Source organism: Pipra filicauda, unplaced genomic scaffold (genome assembly GCF_003945595.2).
Source record: "Pipra filicauda isolate LSUMZ 115617 unplaced genomic scaffold, ASM394559v2 scaffold103_size3290846_pilon, whole genome shotgun sequence".
NCBI lineage: Eukaryota > Metazoa > Chordata > Aves > Passeriformes > Pipridae > Pipra > Pipra filicauda.
Genome location: NW_024103474.1, coordinates 1,968,655 through 1,981,874, shown reverse-complemented (window position 1 = coordinate 1,981,874; position 13,220 = coordinate 1,968,655). Strand labels below are relative to the sequence as shown.

Sequence of the window (13,220 nt, the reverse complement as noted above, 5' to 3'; positions counted from 1 at the left end):
TATAAAATCTCCAGTTTGGCAAGAGTACCTAATTTAGTGCTTCTGACAGAAGTCTTTCCTCCGTGGCAGGAAGAGGGGCTATTGTGAGGTTGGTAGCAGATCTTTTCCTTATGGAGGCAGGGGATCCTCAAATTGTACCTAACTCTGGTCAACCCTCCCTTAACACATATACATGCCCATTACACAAACTTCATCATCTCCCAAACAAGCCAAGGCTTGAAAGGATAGTCTTTAAATCCATTTTTTACCTTCGGTGCCATCTACTCAGTGCAGCCAAGTTTACAGCCTTGCAAATGCCATTTCCCATTCATTAAGGCCCAACCAGGCATGAGCTGTACAGCGTCTGATCCAAGAAATTCATATTCTGAAGACTTACTCACTGGTAGCTATTGAGAGCACTTCTGCAGGGCTGTGGGGGCTCCCAGGAGACAAGCATATGCATTCCTCTGTAGTCACATCCCTGCCACCATCCCACACGACCAGGCAGCTCTCAGCAGGCCCAGAAGTCTTTCCACTATGGAGGAAGAGGTGGTATCGTGAAGTTGGCAGCAGAACTGCTCCTCACAGATGCAGGGGATCCTGAAAATACACCCAAACTCTGGTCAATCCTCCCTTAACACATCTACATATCCTTACACAAGCTTCAACAGACACGTCAAGAACCGGGACAGGTAACATACGTGAGCACACAGCATTTAAGTACCAAAGGCCTAGGGAAAAGTCTATTGAACTCCTTCAGGAGGCTCAGGAGGGGACAACTGACAGCTCATTTGTTGCCATAAGTACTTGTTCCTCAGATGCCAGGGCCAGTTGATGCCAGCTAATTAATCTCACGGAAAAAAAGTGAAACCATCTGGCTGCACAGCAACTGCTCTTCCTGCCCGGGCTCAGAAGCCCACATGGCAGATCGTGGAGAGGCCATATCAAACAAGCAAGTATGGCAAGGACATACTCTTTGCTACTGTCATACAGCCCAAGTAACTGCCTGGGAAGCCCAGGCAGCCACACAGCCTGCAGACATTTCCCTGCTTTGCCCAATGTCCTGCTGCATAGGAAGATCCTCCCTCGCTCAGATATGGCAGCAAGGGGCCTCATGCCGTGGTGCCGGAGCCAGGGGTCAGAGCAGGCCCTTTCCAGCACAGCAAGAGCAGGGCTGACAGCACCGAGGTGAACAGGGGCAGCCCAGGTGCCTCCAGCCCACCTACTCATACTGATCCTCGTGTGTGAACTCTGACTTCTCTTCCTCTGCTGATTTCCTGGCATCTTGGGCAGGAGGAAGAGGGAGTTTCCTGCCCTGCAGAGCCACAGTTTGACAGAAGCATCTGCAGCTTTCACAGCCCTGGGATGGCCCTCACGAGTCCTTGGCTTTGCCCCTGCACGGCCAAAGTCACATTCCCAATCCAAGGTGCAGCCCTAGGATTGGGCTCACAAGGATGACAGATAATTACCAGTAATCTGTCCTACTGTGAGCAGGAAAACCAGCAGAGGAAACAAGCCTTTCCCAGCAATGCCCCATCTAAATTGAATCAGCAATAAGTTTTGAGGGATGTTCAGACTGGTGGCCACCAAGGGACCTTCAGAAATGCTACTACTTCCCTTACATTGCTACATATATCCACTATACAAAGGCTTCACATATTGGTCATATAAACAACAGTGAGGGCAGCAGTGAGGCAATCAAACCAATAGTTCACTTCTAACATGGCATTTGGTAAAGGCTTTTCCCTTGCTAACCAAAGCACAGCCTATTACCAAAGTAGGCTTAGTTATTCTTTATAGACTTTTTTCATTACTAATGATGACAAAACCAAAGTGAGGATACTAAGAAGTCAACACATAAAAACTACAAGAATTCCCTGAAGGAACCACAAATCATATTCCATGAAAATCTGGTAGGATAAATAGATCTGCTGCACCACACAGGCAGTCTATGCCAGTTGCCTGGACAACTTCATCTGGTATGGTTTGCAAAAGTCTTCCCCCAAAACAGGTCTTTGTACATGGCTCATGTCACAGCCTGACCAGGAAAGGAGAGGTGAAGAGCCTGCCACCTGCTCCCTCTCATGCCTCCTCCTGTCTGGGGGAGCTGGATTTCCCTTTGGTTTTCACCAAAGGGCAGAGTTAAACTCAGCTCAAGGTAGGTAGAAACAGGCAGAGCTTTATTTCAAGCATGTCTCAGTTGTTCAGTGAGCACTACTTGGCCATTCCTCAGGATCTCTAACCCGTGCAACTGCCCCAGGTTTCCACCGATATCACAGATGTGTCCTGCTTGGCAGGGCCCTGGGCTCAGGAAGTGATGCAGAAGGGACAAGTTCACTCTACTGCACTTCTTGAAGCCTGGGCAGGCAGAAATGAGTTACTGGGGCTGGGAAACCCCAGGAGACTCCAGGGAAATGCACAGAATTGCACAAAGCTGTTAGAAAAGAGCCACAGCTCAGCAACCTGCAGCCAGGCACAGATTATCCTAAATCCCTTGCCTTCAGTGAGCCAGGGACCTCTCCATACCCGTCACCTCCAAGGGAGGGCTCATTTTCAGTACTCAAGCCCCCAGGTGCACTTCCAAGTGCTGCAGCCTTGCAAGGCCTCCAAAGTATTCAGCTGCCCAGGGAAAAGGCTCGATGTGAGAACGTTAAAATAAACCCCCAAAACTACGAGAGCAAAATCATTATCAGGTACACAGCAGTGAGGATGGAGAAGCCTCCTGTTGCTCACAGATACAGACAGAGAGCATTGCCTGTGTGTTGCCTCACAGGCCTGAGTTAGTTCTGGAGCTGACAGGGCAGCAGGATGGAATTTCCTCCTGTTTATTTACATTCTTGAGTCCATTTTGGTACCTCTTCCCCAAGAGCTCCTTTGCTGATCAAGTAAAGTTTCAGTTAATGAGACTATTTTTAGCACCCACTGCTGGGAGAAGCTGAACCGTTTAACAAAGCCTCCTCACCACTGTAACGAGCACATTATTGCTGAGGGGGAGGAAAGAAGAAAGCTGAGGGTGGGCCTGTATCTAGGTCAGCGTCAATCTCTCTTTATCACCTATAGCCTTGTTTTATGGGAAGCATGTGGATAATAAATGGTGATTACGGAAAGTGGAGGGGAAGAGGCAATCCTGAGAAATTTATAGACAGGAGAGAATTCACACTAATAGGAGATAATGCGGAACTGCAAAACTGTTATAAAAAAAGGCATTAGAAAAGCTCTGTAATTGGGGTTATTAAACACAACTACACCAGGTTTTTTTTTCCTTTCTGGGTGCATGTCACTGTGATGGATGTCACTTTCGATAGTGATAATAACAGTAAAATATCCGTGTTAAAGCCAAGTACATTAACTTCTATATTGGTGTAATTTACTGCTTTATGAGTTTCCATCCTTCAGGAGCCAGACAAAATGCTCTTCCTTACGATGTCGATAACCATGCACACATTTTGCAGGAAGAAGTGTTTCTTTAAGTATCTATCATATGTTAAAGAATTCTTTTAACTTTCCATTACTCTTGTCAGGAAAGACAAGGAGCAGGAGGAAGGGGTAAGCTATTCATATTGGTAACATACATCATGAGCTGGATCTGCCATTGCTCTGTCTCATGTGTCTGTCTCATTCACAGCTGCTTTTCTGGCCAAACATATAAAATATTAGTTTGCTACATGAGAAGGGGCAGAATGGACTGGACAGTAGCTACTGTTTTTTAAAAACTACACATATGATATTGAAGGTAACAGTAAGTGTCATTCACTTGCCAACAAAAACAATAAAAACAAAGGATTCTCCTGACTTAAAGTGTGGTTCAATAACAGGAAAGTGGAGGCCCTATCTCCCAAAGTTAAAGCACCTAAGCAGGAACAGCACTGCTTTGAGTTGTAAATAGAACAAGCCAAACCTCAGTTTTTTCTGTCTGTTCCTCATTGCAGAAGATGAACGACTGCTAAAGGAACAACAAACGTGGTTATTCACAGGCTGCAAGTAGAAATCTCAGTGGCATCAACAACACAAGTGCTAGGTCAGGCTTAGGCTCCACAAGGAAGCAGGGAGGAGACTGGCTGATGGCTGAGCCTTTGGCTCCAGCAACAGGAGAGCTACAGTCTGCTCTCACCATGCAGCTCCATGTCCTGGGGCAAGTCACTCCTTTCAGTACTCCTTCCAAAAAGTGAACACCTCTAGCTAAGGACTGTGACTGAGCAGGGACAAGCACAATGAGGCCTTGAGGGACTGCATCAAGAATCCTTCCTGCTTCAAGACAAACTAGCTCTGAGATGGTGTGGAGCTCTAAAGCAAACCAAACTACCCATATCAAGGGTAAAAACACTCTTAGAGAGTCTACTTCAAAACCACACAGAAGAGGGCTTAATACCACCGTGATTTCAAAAATGGAGTGGGCATTTGGGGGCTGAGCTATAGCAAGTTCTAATGTTATTAAAAAAAAAATCACAAAAGAAAATTTTCCTTCTCCCTGCAGTACAGACCATATGTGCAACAATGCAATCACCCACAGGACCTCTTAGCCAAGAGCCCCTGTCTATAAAAGCAATGAGACCTCACAGCTCCTTCCAGCCACAATATTCCTGAGGCCCGAAGGGTTTGCTGGGCTCTGAATGTGAAGATAGTTCTGCTCACACTCAGTTTGGCTCCTGAAATCAATAAGTTCACTTTCAGGATCAGGCACTGAGAAATGCAATCAGCTCCCCCAAGCTGCACTTTCAAATTGCAAATTACAGAATGGTTTCAATGCTAAGGAGGAATTAGATGACTCCGGTTTGTTTCCAAAACAAAACTCTGCAGTGTGGCATTACTGATCATCATCCCACCCAAATGGAATTCAATACTTCATTCAAACCCAAACACTTTTTTTTTTTTCCACATGTGCAGATGATTAATTGAGGATTCAACCATTTATGCCCTACTATGTGCTGGTTTGGGGGTTTTATCTCTTCACAGTAACCATATTTGACTGGAGTGACTCTTACCTACACACACACACACAAAGTTTTAGCTGGTACCTCAGAAGTGAGACAAGGCAAACAGGAGAATTCTCTCCTTACTTCAACTTGGAGCTAGATGAGCTCACACCTACTGAAGACCCTGCCTTGTCTTTCCTTGTTCCTCACTGTGTGAGCCAGATTCTGCTCTTCCCACCTCTGTGCAGTGGGACAGAGCACATTATTGCCGAGGGGGAGGAAAGACTGGACAGTTCCCTCTCTAAAAGCTAGAGAGGTCTCTTTGTATTGGCTTCACTGGTGTTATCCACCCCAGGACCTAACCTGGCAGGTACCAGATACCTGCCACCTCCCTGCCTTCTATTGTTGCTTCCACAATGGTTTGTCTGCTGAGAAAATATTTACTTTGCATTTGAGAAAAGGTCATTGACTGGTGGTGTAAACCACTCTCCCCTGAAACAACAGGAATGGGAGTCAGATTCTGAAACAGAAAATCAGCCTGGATTCTTTTTCCTCCTCCCCTGTTCCCTCCCATATCCCATTCAGAGGGCATGAAAAGGCTCTCAGTGGCTCCAAGTCCAAAGAAAGGAGGACTTATTTCATGTCCCTCATGAAATCTACCTCCATTGATCCCTTGTTCAGCAGGAAGCAGAGCTTGCCCTAGTTAGAGCCAAGGTGGGTAACAAAAGAGAAAGATTCATTTCCTGTGGCACCACAGGGCTGGCAGGAGCAATTCCCTATCCCAGCATTCCTTCTGAGGACAGTCCTCCAAGGGGGCACAAATAAACACATGAACAGGAGCAGGGGCCAGTTGCACTTGACTCTCCTTGCCTTTGAAATACACTTTGTTGGGTGTGCTCCTCACCCCCAGCTGCAGAAGGAGAGACACAAGAGCACATCAGCTGCATCCCAGCGCTGCATCCCAGCAGGGGTTGCAGGACATGAATGACTCTGGCAGCATAACACTGGGTCAGAGGAAGTAGTGCACTTTCCTGCACTCAACACAGTGGTTTGTGTCGATTTCAAGATCACTTTTTACCAGTAACTTGGAGGTTCCTATGTGGTTTATGTACACAAAGAACAGAAGGGCATAAACACTCTGTAATTTCAATGAAAAAAAAAAAATCCCCACTCAGATGAAAGGAACAATAAAGTTAATGAATTATGCAATTACAATCCCGGAGCACACATCTGTCTGTACAAAATACCCCCCAGTATAGCAACGAGAAAACCTCTGTCCTGCAAGTGAAACTGCCTGAGTAACATGAGGCCTAATTTAAAGGTTAATAACAGAACATGAGCCTGGCTGTTGTTTTCAGTAGCCTCTTCAGCACATGAAAATTTTCACTGTTCCTTTCCTTGCATCTCTCCATTCACAGCAGCAACAGCTGTTTAACATGGACCAGTGGTTGGAAAGAGCAAACATATCAGGGAGGAGGGTGACTGAAAGAATATATGCTTGGGGAAAGGATTAGGGAGAGAAAAGGGGAATTTTAACAAGGATGAAGATTGCTGGTATATAGATTCCTATCTGGCTTTGAAAAATTTAGCTCCCATGCTGTAACAGCAGGACTTCAGTGTGTGCAGCTCTTCCTGCCTCAGATCCTAAAGATAAGCTTTCACAAGATGGTTGGTTCAGACCAAGACCTCATTTCGCTTCACTCAGGATCCTGTCCCCTGCTTCTCACAGCACAGCCTCAGACTCTCCCTGGGCCAGCTGCAACATTGATCTAATCCCCTGGGGAACTGCTTCGTCTCAAAAGGACTGCAGCAAAGAGGCTGTCAGGGAAAGACGTACCTGTAGTTTTTGGAAGAGCTTGAGCAAAGCCAATTCACAGACAGGTAGGTGAGTAAACAAGTTGTTTGCTTTCTGAAAGGTAAAGCAGAGTTCTGAAGAAAGCACTAAACTTCTTTCATGCACCTCTGGAATCATCTATCTTCCCTGCTGCTCACCCAGGGTTTTGCACACACCCACTTAAGGAAGGGATACATAGATACCACCAATATGCAGAGGAAAACATCATGCACTTACTTCAAACAAAACCAAAAAGAAGTTGTGGCTGGGCCAGGATTTCCAATAGCTTTGAAACCTTCATGATCACCAGACATGACATTTCAGGCAGGTCATGTTCCCTCTCAGTGCTCATCGATCCCTCTCTCCTTCCAAGAGGTTCCCAGTCATTCCTTTCTATAAGGCACTTCCCAGCACATTGGAGGGACTCCAGCACTGCCTTGCAAGACCCCTTATTTTGTTTGCAGTCCAGTGATGCAGGAGAAGGATGAAGAGGTGGGCTTGCTCCTTGTGCAGTGAGTTTTTCCCCGGGCCTACAAGACAAAAAGAGAGTACAGAGAAAGGACAGACAGGGAAGTTGTCAGAATTAAAATATGAAGGATAAAGAGGTGCCATTACAACAATTTGTTGCAAGGTAGAGCCCCCTTGGAGTTGTCTCTGGGCAATAAGAGCACGTGGGATACAGGAAGGGAAGTACTTGGCCCTTGCTTTGCTTCAGTTCCCTAATCCAGCAGAAATGCATTTGGGGATTTATGGGTTTTGGAAGCTTCCAGCAAAGCTCAGGGCCCGTTCCTTGGGTTATTGTTTTCCCATCTGTTTCTCTTCATTTTATTCCATCACAGAGGCCCCATCGTGGGACACAGGAATGTGACCGGAACAATAGGCAGAACTTGCTGCCTCCAGGACTGCAGTGAGGGCAGAGCCACCATCACAGAATGGGAGCCAGGGGCTTCTATATTTAGCCCTTTCTTGCTTATTCCAGATCAAATTCTCACCACTGACTCAAGAAGTCAGGAGGCTTTTACCAGACCACTGTCCCTGAGCACTGCACATCCAGCAGGGCCCCTGAACATAAAACATTCATTTCCCTTCTAATAAATGCCAACAGGAAGACTTCCTGCTCCCCCCTTCCCTTTCCAAATCCCTATTTTGACAGACTTTTTTTCTTCATATAAGCAAACTAAATAAAACCATCTTCTCCTCTGCAAGGCTGGCGGCCTTGGAGCAGCCCCAGGACTCTGGAGCTTGCACAGCACAGCAGTGCCTGTTGGAGCAGGGCCCTGAGAAGAGGCAGAAATGGGTGATCTCATTTCCCTCGTGTTTGAGCCTGAGCTAAACTCACCAATCCACAGAGACTGGTCCAAGCCCACACCTCAACACCTGATGGCAGGACAAGTGAGGGAGAACCAGGTCTGAGTATCCATCTGGCCTCGATCACTACCACAGCCCCTGCATAAACCTCTCAAACTCAGCTGGTAGAGGACTGCTGAGCAAAAGCTCAGGTCTTGTTGCAAAGCCACTCCATGTCCCGAGGTGCCTCTCTGTCACTTTGAAGGCCTTGCAGGAAGCCAAGCTGACTGTGATGCCATTTAGCACTTACCTCATTTACATCATCCAAGTGAGAGGATCCTGTAAAGAGAGAGGAAAACCCATCATGTTATCACAGACACTTACCTAAGAGCTGTGCTGTTTGAAAATAGCTTGATGATGGACAAGTTCTCTTTCTGCTGCTTCCACAAGGGTTGTAGATTAGGATCACTCTGCACTTTGTTTCTCTACTTCTACCAAAGGCTGCTGGTGTCCCAGGGAGAGGTTTTAGCACACAGGTGGCCTCCTGGGCATCTTGCTGCCATCCATATTACTCCTCCTGTGTACCAGTGTGTTTCCACACTGACTTTTTTCCTGTAGGCATTCTCACCACTGCCAGTTTCCCATTCCTTCTAAAAGCACCCTAAGTGGTTATATCAAGAAGAGAAGGTTGCTGCTGAATGGATTACAAGAACAGAGTTGTTTTTCCCTTTAAGGTATATCTGTCCCTGGAAAATTAGTGGTACCCACCAGTGCCCAAGCACAGACAGAGAAATTACATCTTCTGGTCATATCACAAACCATGCCACTAATTTGCTTTGTAGCCTCAAACTTGTGGCAAGTTAAATTTTCCTCCCTGAGGTGTTTGCTTGTGAGAGCTGCTCTGAAACAGAGATGTCTGAGGAGTGTTTGAAGAGGCCTAGACAAAACCAGCATAGCTGGGAGGCCGAGCAGACTGTCTTCTGCACCTCAGGATCTACAGAACACCTTTGCACTGCCAGCACTGGCACATCAACTGCATTCATCTGCCACACAAATCCCTTCTCCTTTACTTCTTTTGTGTCCTGGAGCCTGGCTTCTCTCCACTCCCGTGGAGGAGGCAGTGCCCAGTCCTCTTGAACAACTAACACTTGCCAGCAAGGTGTAAATGAGCCCTGTGTGTCCAGTCAGGCTGAAAGGAAGAGAACACTTTCCATCTGGCATTCCTGCAGGTCTTGAGATGGCAGTTACTTATCCAAGGTAGAGGAGAGAAGGGAACTGGAGTTTCCAATGGAAGAAGCTGACAGAGAAGCAACAGCAGCAGTCAGGGCCTTGCTTGGCCCAAAAAAGCGCTGAACAAAAAAAAAACAAACCAAAAAACCCAAAAAACATTGCTACATTTTACAGCCAAAAGTTTTCCTTACATCTTCCCCTTCACTCCCAGATGTACCTCCCTGGAACACATGGAATGAAGCTCAGACCCTTTGAAAGCTTTAGCTTTTAGCCACAAAGACTGTGAGTTTTTACCACCCCAAAGCCCGGGCTGTGCTCAGGCCACAAGAGCAAGATGCTGCCATGGAGAGAACTGATCCATCCAAGGAGAGATGGGGGAAGACCTGAGGCACATACAGGTAACAGTGAGTTTCCTGAAGGTCATAAAGCAGGAATGACTGCTTTAGGGAATGACTGCATTAGGGTATGACTGAAAAATGACCTGAAGCCTTGATAAATGCTACAGTACAAGGATGCTTTTTCAGAGTACTAAACATTGCACTTACACTACCTTTTCAGAGCAGGGACCATGCACAACCCATCAACTGGATCCAGACTATTTCTGCATGCTTCCTTCCCTGTGTTTCCTTAGATTTACAACAGGCCCTCACCACTCCCATACCACCCTCAGCTCACCTCGGAATACTTCCTTCTCTCCTCATCCAGTCTTCCTCCCATCCATTTAGAAGAAAAAAGGAGTAAAAAAGTTGTTCTCCTGGAAGTCAGATCTAGTTTATCTCCCTGCAGATTCAAGTATAAACATCCTTTCAGGGAGCCATATAAAAATCATGATCCTTTCTGGGCCCCAAGGGGAGGGTCTGGGTCCTCATCCCTGCTCGTCCACCACTCAGCCACCCCAAGGAAATCACTTATTTCTCACAAGTGCAGCTGGGCAGCAAGGCCCAGTGGCACAGCCGCTTTCCAACTGGGTGCATGGTGCAAGATGATAAAGATGAGGATGCAGCAGGAAAGGAGGTGGTAGCAGGTTTAACAGAATAACAAGCAGATGTATAAAACCAGAAGCTTCAACTGAGTAAGGATTATAATTGTACAGATAAGTGCCATCAATGCATATGCACAAACATTTGCGGTCAACAGAGCAATTCCATCCCCAGCTGAATGATCCACTGGGTACACACGTTCAAACGTGCACAACACTGCTCTGCTCAACTAAAAATCCTTTCCCATAAAGCCACACAGACTCCCTTGGGCAGAGGCCAAGCAGTTAAATAAAAAAAGTCTATCCAGAGTGAGAACTCTTCAGAGACATTTCACCATCTGGAAAGAGGAGGGGGTCTTACCCTGAGAACGCTTGGAGAGCCCGACCTACTGCGGTTAAATGCGTGCCTCATCCAAAGCTAAATCCTGGGGAAGAGCATCACATCATTCCCACTGCCTTATGCAGCAGGACCTGCAGTGAGAAAATGGGCCTAATTCTGCTCCTCTATCCAGACAAGAGCATACAGCCAGAGCCCAAGACGGGATGGCAGCTGGCCATTCAGTATTTGCTTTTTAGTGAGGCCAGACTCATAGTGTTGCTGGTTACAAACAAAAGCCATTGCTGTCAGTGTGGGCTTCTTCATTTCCTTTTATTATATCCCCACCCGTGGCATGTAAATAAAGCTGCAGTCAGCTTCCTCCAGAGTACTGGGGCAGTGAAGATTGTACAGAGCATCAGGAGGGAGCACAGCCACAGTCAAGGCTGAGGGCGCTACCTCCTTCCACCATTCCCTGAAGACACCAGGCACTCCCAACAAACAGAAACAAGCACTTAAAGCAAAAAAAGATCACAGGCCCCTGCTCTCAACAGGCCTTTGATATGTTAGCTGGCCTAGGACAGCAGTGGTCAGAAGAAATTAAGTAGGACATAGGACTTGGCTCCCTTCACAGACCTGCCCCAGGAGGCTGTATCCTGGTAAAGAGTAGCATTTTACATGGCCATATAAACTCTCTGTATTTCACAGTCACATGAAATCTGTATCCTGGTGGGCTTCCAAGAGCTCAGCTAGGCAGAGGCACCACCCATATGGATGCAATTGCAAGCGAGTGACCTTGGAGAGATATGGCCCAGGAGAAATTAGCACATTCAGTGGGAGCTCTCATCCTATTTCCTTTCTGCCAAGGGACACAGGCAACAGGGAAGAGCACAGAAATTCTTGTTTGGCAGAACTCAACCTGTATCAGAGCTCTGATCCCTACTGTTTCACTCAAGACTGGCCCAAGTAAGTCTTGGAACCCCCATCCTTCTCTTACAGTGGCAAACCAGAAAGAAAAACACCTTTCTAGATGTGAGAGAAGAGGCTAAACCTCACTGCCTCAAAGCCCATCATCACTCAGTGTCCCTTAAGAAGAGCCCCAGAGGCAGCACAGCCTTAAGAGGCATCAACCCAGTGGAAAATCCCAGGGACAGAGGAAGAGGAAGGGCAACAGGGCACAGCTCTCATCCCTGCAGGACAGCATACAGCTAGACACAGGCAGCGAATGCACCAAGCATTATTCAGCACGAACAAAAAAAGCTCTTTCCAGCCTCTGCCTCACAGCTGCTCATCTGTATTCCAAGCCTTTGACCCCAACAACCCTTCTGGCTGAGAGAGATGGGGGACATCATTTCACCTGCTCCCTCCCATCACTCTCCTGTTCCAACATCCTCAGCCCACCCGCCCCCACTTGCTCTGAAGTTGATTGCCTCCTTCACAGGGTCACCTCCGTGCAAAAGACAAACCTCCTGTCTGGACATCGAGTTCCCTGGATGTTATCTGACCAGGATGGGGAAGGAGGGGGAAAAAGGTCTTCCTCCAGAACACAGAGATGGAATTGGTTGAAACAGCTCCAATCAATTGGGCTCAGTATCTGAGATGGTATTTTGATTCCAGTCCTACAGCAAGAGACAGCACAAGGCCAGGCGAGGGCAGATTACATGATCTCTCAAAGCTGCCTTTCACTGCAGCACAACATGTCCTCTGTGCTGCTAGAGGGCTTTCTTGGGCTGAATGAAATAACACTCTACAGCTCTTGATTCCTACCTCAGGGCAGCAACAGCATCTCTCCTGCCCATCTTTCTCCAGGGAGGAGATTAAATATCAGAGATGAATCAAAATGCAGTCAATCAGGCCAGGCAATCTGCCAAAGCAGGAAAAAGGAAGGGAGGGGGCAGAGAAGGTACCTCGGTACTGCAGTGACCTGTTTAAATGCTGGTGTTGAATGCTGAGCTGCCGGATCTCTCCAAGGCTCCAAGAGACAGGAAGAGAACACAGAAGTGGGAACCTTCCTCCTACCCTGGAGGATGGGGACGAGCCCACATCACTTCTCAGTCATCAGCTACACTTGTGGAAATGGGCAGACAACTGGGAGAGCTGAAGAGACAGGGCAAGGCTAATCCAGCCTGATGCAGGAAACTGAGATCTGGTAATGATCTAGAGAGGAGAATGAGATTCAAACACGTGCACTATTTCAGTAAAATGCACCCCTCTCAGTCCAAGAGATTACACAACTCCAAGGGGCTCTGGGAAGTACGAGCCCACAAGACCCTCTCAGAGCAGAGGTGCAAAGATTAGGCCTCCAGACCCTCCCAGGCCTTGACAGGTGTCTCCACACAGGGCATTTCTACTTTCCAGCAGCAGTAATGTTGCTGGAGCCAGATTCTTTGGCCACAAAAGCACAAGCTGCTGGGGTTGGAAGCAAGAAAGGTTGCTTTAGTGCCTGTCTGTATTTTAGCCACGTTAGGCCAAAGACAGCCGGAGTATGGGAACAACTCACATTGTGCTACCACATCAGAGTCCTGCTCTGAACCAGAGCTCTGCTGGGCTACAGTGCTTTGCACAGACACACAGAGAAGGCTTTCCTCTTCCAACAATGCATCTGCCTGCACTGGGCATCTGGGTTACCTGCAAGCCACAGCATCCATGTTGCAGGGAGAAACTGCCAACACTCAAAGGGCA

At 47.3% G+C, this 13,220-nt stretch overlaps 1 long non-coding RNA gene across 1 annotated transcript in view; it reads right to left on the bottom strand.

Annotated features, from left to right (window-relative positions):
• The window catches only part of LOC113991168, a 247,908-nt gene extending 239,190 nt beyond the window's left edge, over window positions 1-8,718 (bottom strand). The window contains exons 1-3 of the long non-coding RNA XR_005562682.1: window positions 8,398-8,718; window positions 6,964-7,256; window positions 377-579 (exon numbers count right to left, since the gene is read on the bottom strand). This is a non-coding gene — a long non-coding RNA (uncharacterized LOC113991168). The remainder of the gene's footprint in view (window positions 1-376; window positions 580-6,963; window positions 7,257-8,397) is intronic.
• Window positions 8,719-13,220: the final 4,502 nt, after the last annotated feature.